Consider the following 22,724-nt stretch of genomic DNA (forward strand, 5'->3'; position numbering starts at 1 on the left):
AATCTACATATTTTTATATTGACATTTCAGATATCCCCCATCAGGTATTTAAGGGGTGGAAGGGTGGAAGGGTGGGAGGGATCCCTGGCATTCCATGTAGTTCCCCTGCAACCTCCCTCCAAAATGTAGATGTTTTTGGGCAAGTCCAGAACATGTGGATTGTGTCTGCTCCGTCTGCCCCACACTTCATGCATTTGTCAGAGGTAACTCGGGGAAATCGTGCCACTCTTGCAGGGGTTTAGTGTAGCCTGTTTAATACTTTGAATTGTATGAGCCATAATCGTGCATTTAACGATACATTTTTGGTTAGTGCATATTTTGTTTCATCTATGCTTGTTGCAGTGTCCCTCTCCCATTTTTCTTTCACCGTACTGTTATGCACTTTGCTGTTCTGTATTATCACATATAATCTTGAGATCAAACTCTTTCGTTCATCACCAGTTACTATAGTCTCCAGGCATTGGCATAGGTCTAGTCCCTGGGGATATGATGGCCATCTTTTCCTAACCGCTGCCCGCATTCTATAATATTGTAGCATTTTAACCGGGTTACCTTCCAATTTAATTTTAAATTCCTCTTCAGTTACAAATCTACCCCCTGGGTATCAATCCCTCAGGTTCCTTACCTTCGCTGGGTCCCATGATATTTGGAATCTACATTGAATGCTGGAGGGAGGCCCGGGCAGTTCCATAGTGGAATTCTACTGCTGTACTGGGTGGAAATGCCTATGTGTTTGAATATACGATGCCATACTGGGTCGAATGAGCAGGAGTCCATATAGTGGTTATCTAGTATGGCCATTTTAAGGTCTGTTGGGGAGGCTCCATAGCATTTTAGAGCTTGATGTCCAGATCTATCAGCTATCTGGTACCATGGCCTTGCAAAGTGTGCTTGTGCCACCAAATAGTACAGTTCGAAGTCTGGCACTGCCAGTCCCCCCCATGCCATATGGATCAACAAGGGATTCCCATTTCATACGCCCTGTGCCACCCTCCCAGACAAATTATGTGACCAGTGAGCGCAGTTTCATGAAGAACCTTCGTCCCGCCAATATCGGGATGTTGTTAAAAAAGTATAGCAGTTTGGGAGCCACTATCATCTTGAGTAATGATATCGTGCCATACACTGACATCAGGAACTTGGAACATATATTCAGTTTCCCTTTCAGTGTGTGTTGATATGCTTGATGGTTTAATTCGTATAGCTGTTTCTGTGTTCTGGATACCGTTATCCCCAGTATTTTAAGGAGAAGATGGGCCCAACAGAATTTGTGTAGGTCTATTGGTTTGATGGTATCCTCAGTTAAGGTGAATATTTCCGATTTTGTGGTGTTTATCTTGTATCCTGAGGAGTGTGTCAATCTGGCTACTTCTTCCATATCAGGTTTTATGTTAGTCTCCGGGTTTTGTATGTATAGTAGTGCATCATCTGCATACAGGGAGACGATCTGTGAAGGGGCCGGCTAAATGTATTCCCCTGTGCACGTGGTGCTCCCGCATCCGTTGTGCCAATGGCTCTATTGTCAATGCAAACAGGAGGGGAGTGAAGGGGCACCCCTGTCATGTACCTCTGGCAAGTGTGATTGGTCCAGATATTACTCCATTGGTGCTAACTCTAGCCGTAGGATTGCTGTAGAGCAGTCTCACACATTTACTTAAGTGGCTTCCTATACCACACAGTTTGAGTACCCCAAATAGGAACTACCAGGACACGGAATCAAAAGCTTTTTCCACATCTAGTACGGCTGCTCCTGCAGATGCATGGGGATCTATCTGTGCAATGATCGTAAATAGTCTCCGTAGATTAGAAGCCGTGGATCTACCAGGAATGAAGCCTGATTGGTCAGGGTGTATCAGGGTAGGCATGTATGGGAGAACTCTGTTTGCCAATACCTTGGCCAATATTTTGGCATCTGCATTGATCTAATGATAATGGGCGGTATGAAGCTACGTCTTTGGGTGGCCTTCCTGGTTTCAGCAGCACCATTATTATAGCCTCAGATAGATGGTGGGAGTTTACAGCTTACACACGATTTCTCCCATATCTTTAGTAGCCGAGGGGCTAAGGTGTCCTTATATGTCTTGTATATTTCCGTAACTAATCCATCTGAACATGGGGATTTGCCCGGAGCCAGTGCAGTTATAGCCTCCTCTTTCTCCTCCATTGTCACCAGATTATCGAGCACCATCCGGGCCTCGTCGCCCAGTAGAGGGAGAGCGGTTTCATTTAAGCATTTTGTCACTTCTTCCTCATTACTAGTATCTGCCCTGATGTACAGTTTCTTATAGTATTTTTCAAAGGTTGTGTTGATTTCCTGCGATTTTGTTGCCAATTGCCCCTCTTCATTTTCTATTCCTACAATTATCTGTGAGTCTCTTTCCCTTCTAATCACCCCTGCAAGGAAACGTCCCAGTCGGTCTTCCTCCCCATATCTGTGGGCTTGTGCCGGTTTAATCATTAGGTGTACCTCCCTATCCGCCATCTCGCTGAATTTTAGGAGGTTGCCTTTGATTATGCCTAATAGGGCCTTTTCCCCAGTCGTGCCATATTCATTTTCCATTCTACATATACCCCTTTCCAATTATTCTAGTTCTCTTCTGGTGCTCTTTAATATCCCTGATGTGGCCGATAAAGCTGTGCCCCATAGCCATACTTTGAATGCCTCCCATATGGTTGCGTATTGCGGGACTGTCCCCTCATTTATTTAAAAAAACAGTTATTCCTTCTCGGAGTGCTTCCACCAGGGAGGCATCCGATAGTGCTGCCGATGGCATTCTCCGTAGTGGTCTGGGCCTTGGCGTCGTGTTCAATGAAATATTTAGTAATAGAGGAGAGTGGTCTGACAGGGTGCGGGGCAAGATCTTGCTGCCACGCAGTCTGGGCATCCACTTTGCAGATATCAGTCAGAGGTCTATACATGACAATGCATCGTGTACCGTGGAGTAATATGTATATACTTTCCCCTCAGGATGCTTCTTCCGCCATACGTCAGATAGGTCATAGGTAATCATTATTTCTTTTATCGTCTGTGCAGCTGCCGTTGTCCGGTTCATAGTGATAATTTAAAAAAAAAAGTTTCTACAAACAAAAGTTTCGAAAAACAAAGCTGTGACAGCTTATATTTAACATACAAAGTGCATTTCTTTCGAAACCAATCCGTCGACAATAGTCATGGACTGGTTCCAATAGAAATGCTCTTTTACATGTTAAAAGTAGCATTTCAATGCTTTGTTTTTGTAACTTTGCAACGTTAGATGCAGCTGTACAGTGCTGAAATTACAGCACTGGACAGCTCCATGAAACGTTTCAAAGTTAGAAAAAGAAATAATTAAAATGCCAATATACACACAAACTTTAAAACGTACATAGAGCTGTCCAGTGCTGTAATTTCGGCACTGGATAGCTCCATGTAACGTTTCAAGGTTTTAGTGTATATTGGGGGGTTCCCCCCCAACCCGAACCCTAACCCATGTTGACAGCACTTTCACATTTTTTTCAAAGAAATTGTCATTCGAAAGAATGGCATTTCGACAAAAAACATTCAAAGGTTTGCCATTCGAAACTTTTATGTTTGAAAAAATAACAGGACACCCCCTTTGTCCCCCTTTGCTTTGTGCTAGATCTATTTATTATAAGTGTGTCCAGTATCATGTTCAAATCTCCACCCCATATGACCGGAATATCAGGAGTGGTTCCCATGATTTTGGATATGGGCGTAGAAGTCTGGATCATCAATGTTTGGGCCGTTTGTGTTGACCAACATGATTTTTACCCCTGCTATTTCCCCTTTGGCTATAATGTATTTCCCTTCAGGATATATCTGGACATCATGTGGGCTAAAATTCAATGATTTGTGTATGAGCATCAAAAAACCTCTAGCCTGCGATGAATAAGTAGTATAGTACCTGTGCCACCCCCATTTAGGTGCAAACCGTTTGTGTGTGGGTCCCAGTGCGTGTGTTTCTTGTAATAATAGAATTTTTGGAGAGTCTCTCTCAATGTATGCCCGAATCTTTCTCGCTTTAACAGGGTTATCCAATCCTTGTATGTTCCATGCAATTAGCGTTGTAACATCACATATTAGCTCCTACTCTGTATAGCCGTGCCCATGGTCTGGGGACTGCCATGTGGTCATATACCTGTCTGTCTGCATGTCTTCCAACTTTTTTGTAATCCCCCCATCCCCTTAACTTGATGGGTGAACCTCCACTGCCCAACAAATGGACTCTTGGGAATTCCCCTCCCCCTGCTCCCACCCTCACGTTCTGCCCCAACTTGATGATGAACCCTTCGGTTGCTAATGGAGCTTTCCTGAGGCACGTTGCTAGCAGCTACCCTTAGTTAGAATGCCAACTGGACGCTTCACCAAGGCTACATTCTTAATCTTCTTTTCTGTTGTGCCTGTTTATATTTTAGTACGACAAACCATTCTCGCAAGGATACATTAGAGCCGCTTCCTCATTCCCCTGCTTCTTCTCTTTCGTTCTCCGCTCTCGGGATCCGGTTCAGGTCTGTGTCTCGGATTGCTTGTGGGAGTGGGATAGATGTTTCCACATAGTTCATAGCCTCTGTCAAAGTGTGCCCTTTCTCCATGCTGAATTCGTAGCTTTGCCGGCAATATTAATGCATATGGTATCCGTTATATTCTCAGTTGTCTTTTGACTGGGTCTTATGTTCTCCTCTGGGCTTGCACTTCAGCTGCAAAGTCCAGATATATTTGTATATTGTTTGCTTCATACCGTAATGTTCCTTGCTCTCTTGACATTTTCAGAATGAGGTCTCTGTCCATGTAGTTTAATAGTTTTGCTATAATAGTGCGCAGGGGAGCCTCTGGTCTTGGTACTGGGGCAAGGATGCAGTGTGCATGTTCAACCAGGAATTGTTCGGATAACGAGGTTGTTGTAAACAGGGTTCTCAGGAATGTTTCTACAAATGTTTCCATTTGTCTTTTGCAGGATGCTTCTGGAATCCTAGCAATACATACATTATTTCTCCTTGATCGTGATTCCAGATCGTCACATTTGCCTGTTATCTTAGACAGTTCCGTTTTCAAATTTGCTATATCCCGATCATGTTAGCCCACTTTGTCCTCCACTAAACCTATTCTCGTTTCATCCTCATTTATACGGCCGCTATCTTTCTCTAATTTAGACTCAAGTGAACCCATTGTTGCAACTATATAGTGCAACTTTACGTTTATTGACATAATGCTGGTCTGTACCATTGTTAACAATTGGTCTTCCCAGGCATTTTCAGTCGTTGCTGCCATTGAGTTTCCGCTGGGTTGTCTCTCCGGTCCTGCTGGGAGCATTTGGGACCTAGTAAAGGAGTCCATGCAGCCTTTTTTTCCCCTCTGTACCTTTCGTAATTTTGCACAGTTCCTGTTGAGGAGGGGTTTCAACTCTGCGTACCCAGTTGCTATTGGGTTCCTTTTCCAGGTCAAAAAGGTTTGTGCTACAACCTTTTGTTTACTCCGTGTTGCTATTGTTTCTACTGCTGCCCACTTGATCTTAATATACTCTCTTATTTATTATCCGCAGCAGACTAGTGTTTCCTTTCAATGCTCGGTGTAGTTCAAAGTTTTGGACTTTGAGTACGAGTTTCCTGAAGTTGTTGTTACCTAGCGGTAACCTAGTCCATGGTATTCTTGCTGTGTTTCATGCACCTCAACTAGGGATAAAGGGTGTTCGTTGACTTTCGGTGTTGTGTTTGGTAGATTTTTCTTTAGGCCCAATTCCTCTAGGGGCTATTAGAAATAGTTTCCTTTCCACCCATGGGGCATGCAATTTCAGTTGAGTTCTGTACGGGCGTATGACAAGGACCATAAAACTTATTGTTGGTTGCCTGCGGGGTCACCCTTCTTTTTCATGCAGTCTTGAATTGTGGATTCTTTCCCCCTGTATTTTCTATCTTTCATATACAAGGGGAGTTTCTGTGCATGTTGTTGCCGTTCTGCTTTATACCTGGGTTGCTGGTATGCGGCCTCCATTCTATTCCCTTATTTCCCTGTGTTAGCTTTTAATGATTTGGGTGGGATGTTCTTTTTGGCTCTATTCCCAGTGGTTGTGCTTGAATAGCTGGGTGCTCTTGCTGTCAAAGCTAGCCTTGGGTTCCTTGGTTCTCTTGGTGATTCCCTTCCTTACTGGTGACGTCTTATCTGATGTTCTTGGTGGTCCTTTTCGGTATCTGAAGTCTCTGTGTTATGTGCTGCTTAGTATGTATGGATACTTGCGCTAAATAGTGGTGTCACCAAGTCCTCCTCTTCTTCCGGGCCAGAGGTCTGTATATTCAGCCTCGGAATGGGGATACTGCTTGCGTTTGGAATACGGATGGATGTTCCCGACCTTAATACATTCCAATTTCTTCTGACGGCTATGCACTCACCTCCAAGTTGGATTCCCAGTATAGCTCTATTTATTTCTATTCCTCTTGGGGCCACCTCAGGTAACTTGTTGGGTTCAGCTTTAGCATCGCGGGGCCAATGAGGGTTAGTATCACTGTGTCCCTCAGTTATTAGCAGGACTCCCTCTATCACGTCCTCCCTTCTCTATTATAATCCATGGCTTATTACGTGTTTTGGTTGTCGCCCAGCGCGACTCCAGGTTTCGTGGGAGTTTCTCCCTCTCTGCCGTGCAATATGCTGCTCGGTGTCACCATTTTGACCATTGCTTCTCCGGTTTCCCAGGAGGAGCGGAGCGTTTACCTCCTCCACCACCATCGTTGAGGGAATCCAGGTGCTGCTGGGTCTTATTGTCGCATTTTCCTTTCTTGGCTTTTTCCAGCCGTTGAGCGCTGTTTCGGGGTGTTTGTTGGTTAATAGTTTGTAGTGAGATTACAAGTGAGGCCCTGTTTTGTTTGTGTGTGGCTATGAGACATCTGGCTCCTCCCTTTCGCAGGCTGCTGCAGCACTGCACTAGGGTTGAGTTTCACCCCTCCTGCTCGGAGGTTTGAGCCGGCCACCGAGGATTTTGAGTTCGTTATCTGCTGCTCTATAACTTCTGCTACACCCTCCTTTCTTGGAATACTTTAAAACAGGCACAATTAAGGATTTTTTAATTTTCGGATTTTGCCTGTGACGGAGCTCTACAGCCAGGCGGCCAATACTTTAGCTGCTCAACAGCACCCCCAGTAATGTGGTTCATTGAAAACCCTATCGACTCCCAGAAGCCCGTAAACAGATAGTGATCGAGGAAGTCAACAAAATGTTGAAAGTTAATATTACTGAACCATCTTCAAGTCCATGGTCCTCTCCTATCCTGTTGTTCACTAAACCGGACCGTTCTTAGAGATTCTGCATAGTCTCAAGTCACATTAATGACATCTCGGACTTCAATGCATAGCCCATGCCTCGCATTGATGACTTAATTGATAAACTCAGAGCCGCCACCTTTCTATCTACCCTAGATTTGACCAAAGAGTACTGGCACGTCCCCGTATACGGGCCAGATAAGTATATGAATGTGTTTTCCATACCTCTAGGACTATTTCAATTTAAAGTCCTGCCTTTTGTCTTACACAGTGCGCCAGTCACTTTTCAACACCTCATGGATCAAATTTGACAACCCTACTCTGATTTCTGTGGAGTTTACATGGACGATATCGTCATCTATAGTAAAACATGGGAGGGACCATCTCTTCCATCTTCAAACCATCATGAAAGTCCTCAGAAACGCTGGCCTAACTGCAAATCCAGCTCAGTGTAGATTGGCCCAGTCAGACATATAATACCTACGCTTCTTCGTAGGGAATGGGAATGTTCAGCCACAACATGAGAAGGTAAAAGCTGTCTTGGATACACCAACCCCTAAGACCAAAATAGATCTTAGAACTTTTCTCAGGTTAATAGGATATTACCATAGATTTATTCCCAACTTTTCAGATGAAACAGCCAGGCTAACAGATGACCTTAAGAATGCTGAACCCCAGAAACTTAATTGGAATGACGAGGATGAGACATGCTACACCACCTTCAAACAGATTCTGTGCCAGAACCCGATCCTAAAGGTAGTTGACTTTTCTAAAGAATTCATTTTACAAACAGAAGCTTCCCTCACAGGATTAGGAGCAGTCCTATCCCAGGTTTGCAAGGATTAGAACACCCCATATTATTCACCAGCCGCAAACTGTTCCCACGTGAAAAGAATTACTTGTGTTGGAACTAGAGGCCCTGGCCATTAAATGGGCCATAATCCATCTTAGATACTACCTCTTAGGAAGAAAGCTTAAACTCATCAAAGATCACTCACCCCTAGTTTGGATTAGCCAACACAAAGACTCCAACCCTAGGGTCATGTAATGGTTTCTAGACCTACAACTCTATTGTTTCACTGTAGAACACCAAAAAGGAAAACATCAGGGAAATGTAGATTTTCTTTCCCGGTTCCCCTGTGAAACAAATGTGGCTACATCGCATGGAGGAAGGGTATGTGAGAAACCTGAAGGTGTCTCCCCGACTAGTCCCATGGGATCTGATATCCAGGTGGCCAGGACACGGCCATCGCTATTGGATCCAGTTCCTGGGGTTGGATCAGTGAGGGAGGATCATCAGGGAGTGGAAGTGGGACACCGACGGGTGAGACACAGTATCCCCCATCCTATGCCATAGGATACTCTCTACCCCCTCCCCTTTCCGACACAAACACTTTCTCACACCACGAAAGATGACAAAGACCAAGTCGTAGTTTGCTCCCATCGTAGATTTAGGCTTAGATTAGGCATTTTTCCAACCTGCATATACAGTTTAATAAACACCCTTGAACTGTGATCACTTGTATCTGTCTTTACTGTTGCCACAAGTTCCTTACAGCACTGATGATGAAATGAATGTAGAATTTACGGCATATTACATGACACTATACCCGAATAATGAAATAAGCTCTGATGAGGACCTTATACAATATTTGGAAGGTATTGAGTTTCCGATTTTACCTGAAGATGTGAATCTTGATTTGGATTTGCCTGTAACATCTGAGGAACTAACTACTGCTATTGCAGCTCTATCATCTGGCAAGGCCCCTTGGTCTGACAGGTTGGGCATTGACCTCTAGAAAGACTATAGATCCGTACTGGCCCCATATTTACTGCAGGTATGGGAGGAGTCCCTAGATACGGGCAGTCTTCCAGTTTCCATGCGAGGCAATAATTATGGTTTTATTGAAGCCCTGTAGATTGTCGAATGAGGTTACTTCACATCAGCCTTTATTACTCAAGAATGCAGACTTAAAACATTTCATGAAAATGTTGGTGACCAGACTTCTTCCATACATGATTAGGCTGCTACATCCAGATCAATCTAGATGTATACCATCTCACTCAACTGAGCTCAATCTCGGAAGGCTATTTTGTATTATTTCGCAAACTGATCCACCTGCTAAAGAGGTGGTGGAATCTTTAGATGCCAAAAAGGCATTTGACTCTGTGTCATGGAGGTACTTGATGAGAGTCCTGCGACATCATCGCTTTGGGACTTACTTTCTTAACTGTGTACAATTTCTTTATTCTCAGCCCACAGCTAAGGTGCTAACAAATGCTATGTTGTCATCCAGTATATATTTGAGGAGAGGGACACGCCTGGAGTGCCCGCTATGCCCCCTGATTTTCACTTACAATAGAGCCACTTGCTGCAATTATTAGGGTCAAACATGGCCACAGGGCCATATGCATGACTGGACCCCCACAGGCCATATCACTGTATGCCAACAACACTTTGCTATACTTCCATAACCCAAAGGTAAATCTTGGTCCCATGATGGAGGAAGTCTATGAATTTACTACACACTCTGGGTACAGTATCAACAGGGCTAAGTATGGGGGGGGGCGCTCGAGAGCCATGCCATACCAAAATGGCCACTCTGAATGGAGCTCCTGGTAAGCCTGCCTTAATCCAGTAAATATCCTGCAGCATCGATTGTCAGTCACCCCACAGAACAGACCGTGACTGCCAACAGTGCCCGGTGAGCTGAAAGCCAGGGTCCCGCTGGCCGGACGCATGGTTAGAGACACCAAAGAATGATGTGACTGGGGCAGGGCCTGGTATTGTGGCAACAGCGAGGCAGACCTGTATCACTGGATAGTGAATCAGTGCTGTGCCAGGCGGTGGGGCCATGGGCTTAATCTCTGAGGCCCTGCCGCTATAGTCCTGCCAGAGGTGAGCTGCCCGGACTTCTGTTGGTTCCTTCGAGATCCGCTACCGTGTGCTCGCCACAAGTCAGCTGGACCCCCGCTGCTGGAGGAAGACATCTGCACCAGGCCCATCAGCCAGCAACATAGTAAGGGCTGTGGCAGACCGTGTGGCAGACCTGGTGGCACCCCTATGGGGTTGTTGGCTGCTCTGAGACCTGCTGCTGCATACAGGAGTGCACTAAAGCCCGGGCGAGGGGTGCAATAAAGTACTGACATGGAGGCGGGTGGCCTGGGGACCCTGGAAGACGACGGAAGATCTGGCGCTGTGATGGCAGCAGAGCCGTGAGAAAGGGGAGAGGTCTGCATCATGTGCAGCACTGCAGGGGCATGAACGAGAGAAGGCTCCCAGTAGAAGCTGGTGCTGCTGCTGGAGACTTGGGTGTGCAGCCCAGGCCCTGCATTGGAAGAGTGCTGGAAGGACGCTTTCCCTGGCTGCCTGAACACAGGAGAGGAGGCGGTAGGCTGTTGGTGGCCCGCATCGTAAACACCTCTGAAACAACAGAAGCTGCGGCCCGGTAAGCAGAAGCTGGCTTGTGAGGGGCAGGGGAGAGATCTGGTGGAGTGACAGTGCAGGGAGCGGAGCGGGGACTGTAGCTTCCAGGTTGTGTGTGGACAGCTGGGGTGATCAGGCTTCCTTCCGAGGGGGATGGGGAGCGCTGAACACTGCAGGGTTTGGCAAACTGCACAAGGAGTTCGTGCACAGCCAACAATGAATCTCGACCTTGTTAGCTGCTCATCAGTGCCCCAGGCCGCCCCACACAGTACACACGCACACCGTATAAGCATACACGGACACGTCTGTTCTGGTTGGGGTCCCGTTGGCGAATGCCGTCTCCCGGTCCTCATTTATTCAAACTAGCATGCGCAAGCCGGAACGAGGCTCGCGCCTTCGCATAACAATATTACGCTCCATAACATCCCTCCTTTTCTCTCAACAAGAAAGACAACAAAACATTAACAATGCAACAAATCAACGTGAGTTAACTCGTACTGCGCCGGACCACCCTATGCCTCGGGGTCCATGACAGTCTCAGAATCGAGCTAGACGCTGCAGCGCTTCTCGGCTCGGGTATCTCCGGCTGCCCCCTGGGGTCAGCAGTGGCACTTATCTTGGTGTAAGGCCTCCCCCTCCATCTGGTATCTCCGTTGGCGGAGGGGCATCTGGTGTCACGACCGTTGACAGTTGTGGAAGAGGTGGAGGTTGGGCCGCCATTAGACCGTGCCGCCACGTATTCTCTACGTGTAGGCAGCGGTCTAGTGTTTTTTCCAAGATGGCCACCGGACAGTATTTACTAGATGGCGTTACAGCGGCTCGGCGCGTTGCAACAAATTGTTTTTCCTCCCCGTTGCTTGCGCTCAATAGTGTCTTTCTCTGGGCGTTTGTTTCACCTGTTGTTTTGTTGTAAAATGTTCCTTGCTCCTGCCCTCCCTTTTTGTCAGCTCATCTCATCCATTTGTTTCCCGCTTGCCCTTTCCTCTGAAATATTTTGGATACTGTTTTCCTGCCCTCATTTTTCACTCCCCCTTGCTCCTTTACATTTTTTCCCCGTGTGTCCTGCCCGAGTTTATCCTTTGCTTTCACTCTGCTGCTCACGGAGTATCCTGCAGTCTTTCTACGCTATGTTCATCAGGTCCTGACCAGCCTGCTTCCTAACATCGAGTCATCATTCTGTCTTCAGCGACCAACTCCATTCCAACCAGGGGTTTTTTCTGCCAAAAGCTTTTTCCCCTGCTGGCTGTCACGGAGGGAGGTCACGGTGATTCCCAGACTCTGGGTCACGGTGGCTTCTTTCCGAGGCAGACCTTATCTGCATGAAAAGAAAAAGCCTCTCTCCCAAAAACTTCGAAGAAGGAAGTCGGATTTACCCACGTCACCAGGTGAGGAGGAGGAGTTGGAGGGAAAGTCGGGGGAATTGCTACATTCTAGCCTTTAAGATGTTAATACTGAAGGTCAGCCACCTAGCACTGATATCTGGGTCCGCAGGCTCGGGCACCTCTGGTGTAGCCTCCGGTGGGTTGACTTCGATCCTCCTGAAGTAAGACACATTTCTGGTTACCGTACCTCGCCCGTTGGCTGAAGTTACCATGGATCCTTTCACATGGGTCAACCCCAAGGGCTTCTGTTCGTATGTGAGGGACATCTTTCCTTATCAGCACAGTGTCCCCTACAGCGATGTCCTTTTCATGGATATTCCTCTGCTCGCTTTCTTTCTTGTTCTTGACCTGCCGCTACTGCCTGAAGCGCTCATCGTCAATTACCCCAGGTGCTCTTCCTTCCACCTCGGGTATCAGCCCTCTAGGGCAGTGTTTAAACAATACCTCCACCGGTGCGCCCCCCGTGGACTGGTGTGGGGTCGTCCTGTATTCTCTCAGGAACTCGAAGAGGTTCTGGCGTAACTCCCCTCCCCATTCAGTGAAATGTGGAAGATTTTGTTTAAAGTCCGCATGAACCTTTCTGCTTCTCCATTTGCTCTTGGCCAGAGCGGGGTCACTCTTCGGTGTCTGATGCCTCTGTCTTCCAGGTATTTGGCAAATTGTTGCCCCTAAAACGGCGGGCCATTGTCTGAGCAAAGTTCCAAGGGGAACCCGTGCGTGGAAAAGATCTTCGAGTGCTAAAATAGTGTGGTCACAAGCCGTCGACTCCACCAACTCGATCTCTGGGTATCTGGACCACTGATCCACCACAACTAGAAAGTACATACCCCTTCCCGTGGACCCAAAGTCTGCGTGTACGGTTCCCCATGGCTGCTCGCTTCTCTCCATGGACTGTATTGGGGGACCCCTTTCCGCTGGGCTGGCTGCTTGGCAGGGAACGCATATGCGCACAAACTCGTCCACGCGCCTCTCCAGGTCAGTGAACCATACCTTTATTCTCAGGCGTGCTTTTGTTTTCGCCGCACCTGGATGCCCTTTGTGTGCTAGTTCTAACACCTTTGCTACCAAGGACCGTGGAATGACAATTTGTCGTCCTCGTAATACGAGTCCATCCTCAGACACAGAGTTCATTACAGGCTTTCCACATAGCTTGCAGGTCTTTTTGAGCCCCTGCCTCTCGTCTGGAGTTGTTGGCTAACACGTCCTTGCATTCCCCGCTGCCCTTGGCTGATTGAATAATCTGAAACCTCATCGCTATCCGACGCCGCTACCATCTCTTGACGTGATAACGCCACAGGCATGGCAGCCTCCACGACGCTGGAACTGCAAACCATTTCTATGCACTCCACCACCTCTACATTGTCTTGATCACGGCCAGCCCCGGGGTGCTGAGACAAGTAATCCGCCGGGTTATTGGTGTCAGGCCGGTATTGCAGTTTTACCCCATATTCGATCAGGGACAACATCCACCGTTCAATTCGCGGGGCGGTTTTGATGATACTCCTGCCATGATCGGTATTAGTGGTTTGTGGTCTGTGATGACCACCACCAGTTTTGCCCAGGATGTACAGTCGGAAGTGTTTACACCCCCACAATATTGCCAGCGCCTCCCTTTCAATCTGCGAATACCTCCTTTCCGTATCCGAGAGAGCCTTAATGGCGTATGCGATTGGGCGCATTTGTCCTTGGGCATCAGCTTGCAACAGTACCGCACCCAGCCCTACCGGACTAACGTCCACCACAATCTCGGATTCCCTTTCTGGGTTGAAGTATGCCATTGTTTCCTGGCCTGACAGCGCTGTCTTGATGTCTGTAAATGCTTTCTGTTCTCTAGCGGTCCATGTCCATGCCACATCGTTTTTTGTCAGCACCCTCAGCGGCTCAGATAGAGACGCCAAGTCCCGAATAAATCTGCCGCAGTAATTCACCATGCCCAAAAATCTTCTGATTTCGGAAGGTGTCTCTGGGGTAGCAGCCTCACGAATGTCCCGCACCTTTTCTGGGTCCGGGGATATGCCCCCTGCATGGAAGACAAAACCAAAGAAGTCAATGCGGTCCCTGAAAAACTGACACTTACTCTTCTCTTGTGTAGCGTGAGGCCCAGGCTTTTTAGTCTGTCCAGTGCCCGTTCCAGCCTTTTCATATGGTCAGCTTCTGAGGAGGCAAAGACCAGGATATCAACACTCATGTTAATTACCCCCTTCAGTCCGGCCAGGGCGCTGCAAATGACATTTTGGAACACCTCAGCCGCTGATGAGACACCAAAGCTCAATCTTTTGAACTGGTACAGTCCGTGTGTGGTGAAGGCCGTAATGTAGTGGGACTCTGGGTGTAGTTCCAACTCATGACAATCCGACCGTAGGTCTAACTTGGAAAACTCCTTAGCCCCTTGCAGCTCACCAATGATGTCATCCAAAGTTGGCGTGAGGTGTCTTTCTCTTGATGGCCGCATTGGGTAAACGCATGTCGACAAATGCGTACGGCTCCGGGCTTTTTAGGTTTCAGTGCCACCACAATCAGGGACACCCACGGGGTAGGGCCTTCCACCCTCTCTATGATGTCCATAACAATTAACAACTGCAGTTCTTTCTCCACCTGGGCCCTCAGGTGAAATGGTATTCTCCTGTGCTTCAGGGCTGTAGGCCTCACCGACTCATCGATATGTAGTCTGATCGGTTCACCCTTCAGCTTACCCACCCCTCGGAAGAGGTCTTCATATTGTTCCAAGAGGCGATCGACGTCAGTTTGATACACAGACATGGTGAGATGGACAATGTCCAATGCCTCTGAGGCTGCGCAGCTCAGTAGGGAATGAGGGCTCACATCTGTAACGAAGAACCTGGCCTATCGTGTTTTGTCCATGGATGACGGGCGCCACAAAGACACCTTGTATGCGCAGAGGTGTGTTCCCCCCAAAGTTGTAGATCCTTGCTTTAGAGATTTCGAGTCCTGGTGGGCCTGGGAGGGCCTCATAATGTTCTGCCGCCAGAACACAGACTGATGCCCCTGTGTCAATCAAAACAGGCGTTGGGGTGTCTCCAATGTTGACCATGCATGTGGGTTGCCTCCTTTTCCTTTGCCCCTGTGGCAATGTTGCAAATTAAAAATACTTCCTCTTCTTCTTCCGCTATGTCCAGCTCTTGTACACTCTGTTCGATTGCAGCCACATTCTTGAATTTTCTGGGGTTACCTCTGCCCACTCGTGCAGGTCCCCTGGATGTGGCCACCGAAGTCGCAGCCCTGCACACCTTCGCATAATGTCCTGGCATGCTGCATCTGCTGCACACTCTAATTTTTGCCGGGCACTCGGCTTCATGAGGCAGATCATACCCACACTATTGGCAGGACTGTGGGCAATTGGGGTTTGGAGGGCCCTCAGTCTTTTTCTGGCCCCATCGTGCCTTTGTAGGAGTTGACCGACCAACAGCGAAAGCCTCTTCACTCCTTCCCGGCGGACAGCTGCGTCCATCCTGGCACCGCTGCTCTCCGCTAGCTCGTATGCATGCCCAGTGTCCAGAATCTGCGCTAACGTCAGGCTGGGCTCACGGAGGACCTGTCTTCTCAGCTTTCCGGAGCTGCACCCTTGAATGAGTTGGTTCCGCACCATGCCTTCCTCATTCTCCCACCAGCAGGTGCTGGCCAAATGTCTCAATCTTCCGCAGGACTGGCCTAGGGACTCATCACCCAGCTGCTTCTCCGCACACATGACGAACCTATCGTAATCTACGTTTGCCATGGGTAGGAAATGGTTTTGTAGGGCTAGCTTGACAGCCGCGTAGGTCGTTGCCTGCAAATTTAATGAGTCAAATATTCGGTGCACTTGCGATCCATGCGGAGTATAACAACGTTGCCACTTTTGCATCGTCCTGTCTCACCGGTGGCTCAAAAGAACATTTCAAGCTTTTTAACCCATGGTAACCATTTAGGTCCAAGTTTAGAAGGGGGCCCTGAAATGTCAAACTCTGGCATGGGCGCCAACGTACCTTGTTGTCGGCATGGCACTTGCGCAGGGGCGATGGCCGCACCATCCTGTTCACCCATTCTTGCAGACCGCACAAGCACTCCACATTATTGTATGAGGCCGCAAGTCTGTCCCCTCCTGGATATGTTAGGGATCCCCACTCACTTGGTATTACAGCTTGACCAGTCATTTCTATTGTCTTTCCCACTGGCAGGGGTAGCTTCCCTATTACTCTTCGAAGCCCCAGTTGCAGGAGAGGCAAGCACTGACCTTTGTAACCTCTATCCTGAGGTAAGAATCCTTGTGTCCAGGCCACCTAGCTGCCCAGTTTAGCGATGTTGTCGCTTGGGGCCTCTCCCCCTGGTATGAAAAAGTCTCAGCCTTGTTGAGTGGGCTGTGCACGTTGGGGTGTTCAAAACACCTTCAAAGCCCAAGAAACATGTCCATCGGGTATCCGACAGCAGTGAAAGTTCCAAAAATTGAAGTCTTGAAATACACTAACAGCGCACGAGCACCCTTTCGGTCCGCAACCGTCGTGTATGAAGAGCTATGATGGCGGAAAACTTGCTGCGTATGATTCAGAGCTGCGGAACGTGTCGGAACCCTCATCCAATGTAGATAAGCCTTCTGAGGATCTCGCGCACACACATGCACAGCACTTCCTCGTCGCCAATGTTATCTGCTCATCAGTGCCCCAGGCTGTCCCACACAGTACACACGCACACAGTATAAGCATACACGGACACGTCTGTTCTGGTTGGGGTCCCGGCGGCGAATGCCATCTCCCGGTCCTCATTTATTCAAAGTCGCATGCGCAAGCCGGAACGAGGCTCACGCATGCGCATAACAATATTACGCTCCATAACAGACCTGTTCCTACTTATAAGGAAGGCTGAGGAAGGAGTGAAACTGTTGGACATCCACTGCCCCCCCCACCCACGGCGCAGAGGTTCCTGCTTTTTACAGAGCCAATCAGGTTGTGCCAGACCAGCCCAGCCCAATCAGGAGTGTGTAGAGCAGAAGCCATCGCTATCCAGTGTCCTTTGTGAGTTGTATGAGGAGTCTGCCAACGGTGGCAGGGAGAAGCACTGTTAGTGTGCGATCCTGGGCAGAATATCATATCCTGACTGCTCCCCAAGTACCGGCATCAATGTGTGGCAGGATGCGAAAGCACGACATGACTCAACTGGGGAGTCTCAAGACAGTGGAACTGCCTGGGTCGCGAAGGGAGCCCTCCTTGGAAACACTGCGAGACATAAAAGGAATGCTGACACAACTGCAGACAGGCATTAACTCACTGGACACCCTTCCCGGCTTAATGGACCATATGCAGGTGCGGCTAAATAAACACAGCGATTGACTGGATGAGGCAGAACAGCACCTGTCCTCAGGTGGCTGACAAGTCCGCAGCAACATCGATGAAGGTGGTCCAGCTAAAGAAAGCTGTCAAAGAGCTCCAGGATAAGCAGGATAATTTAGAATCTAGGTCCCACCATAATAACCTTAGAATAGTCACGGTCCCATAAGCAGCAGACAAAGATCCCATCGAGAAAATGGTGGAGGCACTCTTGCGAGAGGTCCTGGGCCACAATGGCTCCCAACAGCGTTTGTGGTTGAAAGAGCTCACTGCATCCGAGGTGGACGTCCCTCTGTGCTGGGTGCGCTGCCAAGGCCCATCATCGCCAGGCTTCTTAACTACTGAAACAGCGATTTGGCACTGCGGCAGTCACAGGAGCTGTGCACCCTCTCATATAATGGCGATCAGGCCCGGTTCTTACCAGATTTTTCTAACAAAGTGCAGGGATCAAGAAAAAGCTTCATAGAGGTGAAGAAGTGGCTCAAGCTGAAGGGATTTAAATAGGCCATGCTGTTTCCGGCACACCTTTGAGTAGAGCACAGCGGCAAAGCCCTATTTTTGCAATCACCGGAGGAGGCCAGTGACTTTTTAGGTCACTGAACAATGGAGCAGGGACAGAAAAGAATAGGCCCGGTCAGGTCAAACATCCGACATGAGCCCTGGGTTAAGGCCCCGGAGGAGACACTGTGCTCTCTAATTTGATGGTACTGATTCAGGTTAAGGGGGGCCTACGATTGATGCAGATGATGGTTTTAGTTGCGGATAAGGGTGCATCAAGTTGATGCTAGGTTGTTCTCGACAACGTGCATGCCCCTGTCTCCAGCTTTTGTTGGGGGAGACAACAACTGGGGGCGGGGATGTAGCGGGTATTGCCCGGAATCAGAATAAGGCCCTGGTTTGTGCTGTTTTTAATGTAGGAGGAGGGGCCCAGCTGCAGGACACCAGCCGCCATGGGGATTCTGTATGTTGGGTAGGCCGGGGAGGTTGGGTGTCACAGATGCAGCAAGGTGTGGGTTGATTCACTGCTTGCAATGGTCTTGGAAAGACTTTCTTCACACAAGTATGGCTAAATTATAAGTTACAAGTATGGCTAAAATATAAGTTACTCACCGTAGTGACCAACGTACTCTAAATCCATAGTCCCCTTTCCTCCATACTGAATGGACGATTTACAACTGATTTTAGCCCCAGGGTGGAGAGGGGACCCTCCTTAAGCAAATAAGTTCCTGAGAACCGCCTGTCCAAAAGCGTCATCAGATCTAGAGCCGGCATCCAAACAGTAATGCTTGCAGCAAGCCGAGGGGGAGGCCCAGGTGGCCGCTCTGCTTATGACTTGCCACAGGACATGGCGTTGGAATGCAATGGCTGTTGCCTTGGCACTGACTGCGTGGGCATACATGTTGGCCAGGAGCGTCCTGTGCTGACCCTCATACGCTTCCTTGATAGCAGCGACAATCCAGCGAGATATGGAAGCCTTGGAGGCCTGGTAGCCCGGCCTCGAGACGCTGAACGTGATGAACAGGGTGTCCGACTTGCGGAAGCCCTTGGTCCTGTCCAAGTAGAATCTTAGGGCACGGCTGACTTCCAGTCAGTGCAGCACTCTCTGTGCATCAGCCTTGGGTTCGAAAAGAAAGTAGGGAGGACTATTTCCTCGTTCAAGTGAAATGCAGATGGAACCTTGGGCAGAAATGACGGGTGTGTCCGCATGAATACTTTGTCCTTGTGAAAGGTGTCAGATGGTTCAGAGGCGACCAAAGAGAGGCATACTGGATTGATAAAATGGGCTCTATACAGCCCTGGGGCCTGAATGAGGATTTTACCTTAAATTGCTTCTTATGATTACAAAGCACGACAATACTAGTGATAAAACCTGTAATGTTGGGAACAAAATTAAAATGTGCCCAGTTATGTCTATAAGTTTCTATTTAAATCTGGATCTACAGAATCTTCACTTCTTCATATTGTTGTACTATATGTTTGCGTTTATGTGGATATATGATTTAGTATGTCTGTAACATGTTCAATACAAGGTACACAAGTTGTGGAAATTTGGTTTACATTATGATGCATTGTGTCTTAACTCATCTAAATTGAACTTAAAAACATTGACAATTTTCTGCTTCAGGATTGGCCAGACTGCTGACTATTCTGAAGGCTTGACATCATCATTATGCATTTGCATAACTATGTCTCCCTCTCCCCATGTTTGGGTTCCCTGATTATTGTCTCTTGTGACATATGGACTTACCACATTGTCTGCCCTAACATTGTTCTATCTCTCCCACTGTTATTTTCAACGGTCCGGGATATATACATCTTACATTTTTATCATTAATTTTTTAAATATATTTTTCCAGCTTTTTGGATGTCTAGTACATATTTCTTCACAATGTCTTTCAGGACCATCTGGTCGTTTACGGTACTCTACCTCTCCAGGCTCGATGCCTGACCTCTCCTTAGGGTAGTTTCATTTTTGACTGCCCTTCCTAAAATGGCCGAACTTTTATTTAGTAATATTAGTCCTTCTTCTACTTGTATTATCTATGATGGCGCCAGTGGTTTCCATGGTAGCCTTGGTAGGACGCGGAGCTGCGGAACTGTGTACCTGACTGTGCTCCGAGAATAGACCTCGTACAGATCGCTTTTTTCTGTACCACGGGTAAGCATTTTGTTTAAACCTTCGTTTTGGCGCGAGACGTTCCCGTTCGAACGACACTTCATTTTCGTATTATATATTCTTTTCACTCTGCAGGCGCTTCTGCGCGCTTGTTGCCACGCTCACTGTTGCCCGATCAGACCATCCTTACAGCAGTTCTGCTGAGCTGATTCTCTCTCCATCAGTCCGCTGTGCTACATGCACTCCATTGGTACCTGTTTAAACGATTCTGTAGTTAATTATTGGAGTTCCCTGTGCTAGTTTTATCTATCGATTTTTTGATCTTTTTTCTTAGCGATTATATATAGGTTGGATTACTTAACGTTGCCGCCATACGCTGACTTGAAATTGAGTCATCTTGTGATATTTTCACTGCTGATGATTACTTCATCTCGCTGCTATCTATTTTTTATTCGGTATGTTAATTCACTCAGTTGTGTGTTAGTTGAACGGTTTACCATTTCTTTCCGTAGGTCGTTCACACAGACCTAGCCTTGCTCACATTCCCTTATATATTTTCAGACACAGCGCGCCTTGCGCAGTTCATTCTGTATCGACCATAACAATTCGGTCGCAACATTTTGCACGTCGAGATTGGAACCTTTTACTCACACTGGTTACTATATATTGCTCTTATATTACCCCCTTACTATGCCTATAACTTGGGTTATCACAACTCACGGCCTTCCTCAATCCGTGTTCCTTATGTCAGTAATTGAATGATTGTGTTGTCAATCCCACAGAATTCTGAACACCCTGCCAATTTTTTGTATATCTGTATATCATTGTACCCTTGAGCAGCACTGTATTAGACTAGCCAAATTATCAAATAAGAAATAACTGTGTAACAGAGTTTCTACACCTAATGAGACCTTGTACTACTATAAGTTTATGTGAATATTATGCACACATCATGAATCAGTACAATTAACCATCTTTGAAGAATAGCTTTTATTTTAATAAGCAAACTGATTGAATGTTTTTTCTTTATGTTAAGAATCCAATTCGGGCCATAGGAAGAAGAGGAAAGTATCCTCGAAACGCATCGCCAAATGAATTGGATGTCCCTTTTCTCCCTCAGAAAAACTCTATTTTCATAATAACTTTTGTTTTCAACCTTGATGTGATCCTTGGATGCCATTTGGGCTTCGCTATATTGTAAATTTCACCTTGAAAGTATTGAACCACATCATTTGTGATATAAATAATTTCTTTTTATAATTTTGCCTATCGACATCTTTTTTACATTATTAAGAATTACTCTGTGACATTCTATTGATGCATGAAAATAACAGTATTGGACTTGATCCAAACATTTGAAAGTGTGCAGGGGGCGGGATGATTCCTAGGCTGAATCCTTTTCTTCTTTTGTTATATGGTTCAGAGGCGACCAGCGCCTGAATCTCGCCGACTCCGCAAGCTGAGGTAAGACCGACTAGTAAGGCCGTCTTGATGGTGACCAGCCTAATGTCCACGGACGCCATTGGCTCGAATGGTTTGTGGGCCAGGGCGCCCAAGACTATATTAAGGTCCCACCACAGGGTGCGGTCTCTTGACGGGTGGGTAGAGCCTAGCGAGACCCATCAAGATGTTTCTTGCAATAGGGTTGGAGGAGGAAAAAATGCCTTCCTCTGAGCTCCTGTACGCCCCAATGGCTGCAAGGTATGTATGGAAGGTGTCGACTTGTACTCCCGAATGACCGAGGTGCTCTTAAAAGGAAAGCACGTTGTCCAAATTGCAGGCCAAGGGGTCAATTCCCTTGGATTCTGCCCAGTGGCAGAACCTAGCCCATTTCCTCTTGTACTGGGCCCTGGTGGCTTTGCTCCTGGCACCCTGTATGATCTCCAGATTGGTCGTGAGAGGCTAAGGTGCCGAAGCGTTACCTGCTCAGGTATCACACTGTGAGGGCTAGTTTCACTGGCGCAGGGTGGATGATTCTGCCTCCCTACTGTGCCAGATGATGTGCTGGGCCCATCGGAAGGTTATCAGTGGCACCTCCGAGAAGCTGAGGAGCTCCGAAAACCATGGCCTGGCCGGCCACCATGAAGCTATCAGAATGATGTAGAGTCGGTGAGACTCCTTGATCTTGCAAATTACTCTGTGTACCAGAGGAGTGGACGGAAAGGCGTAGGCTTTCATGCCGGTCCACTGTAGGTGAAATGCGTCGCCCAGCGAGCCAGGGCCCTGCCCTTGCCAGGATGCACACTGGGGGCACTTCTTGTTGTGCCAGGTGGCAAAGAGATCCACATGGGAATGGCCCCACCTGCTGAAGATCTGAGTAACAAGGTCGTTTAGCTGCCACTTGTAACTGTCTGCTCCCAGCCTGCTGAGTCTGTCCGCCTCCAGGTTGGATTCCCCCAGGAGGTGGACTGCCGAGAGGTAAATTTCGTTTTCCATGGCCCATTCTCACATGCTGATCGCCAGTCTGCGCAGAGGAGAGGATCTGGTGCCTCCGTGCTTGTTGACGTAGTACATGCTCGTTGAGTTGTCTGTCTGGATGAGGACAACCTTGCCCCTGAGGAGTGAGAGGAATGGTCTGAGCGCTAGCCAGATGGCGTTCAGCTGCAACCAATTGATGTGGTATTCCTGCTCCTGTCGAGTCCAGTTGCCGTGGACCGAGAGATCGTCCAGGGTGGCTCCCCAGCCCTCAAGCGAGGAGTCTGTGGTGATGGTGGCCTGCGGAGGGGGTGGCC

The sequence above is a fragment of the Ambystoma mexicanum genome, chromosome 1q, assembly GCF_040938575.1.
Source record: "Ambystoma mexicanum isolate Mex_15411 chromosome 1q, UKY_AmexF1_1, whole genome shotgun sequence".
Classification (NCBI taxonomy): Eukaryota; Metazoa; Chordata; class Amphibia; order Caudata; family Ambystomatidae; genus Ambystoma; species Ambystoma mexicanum.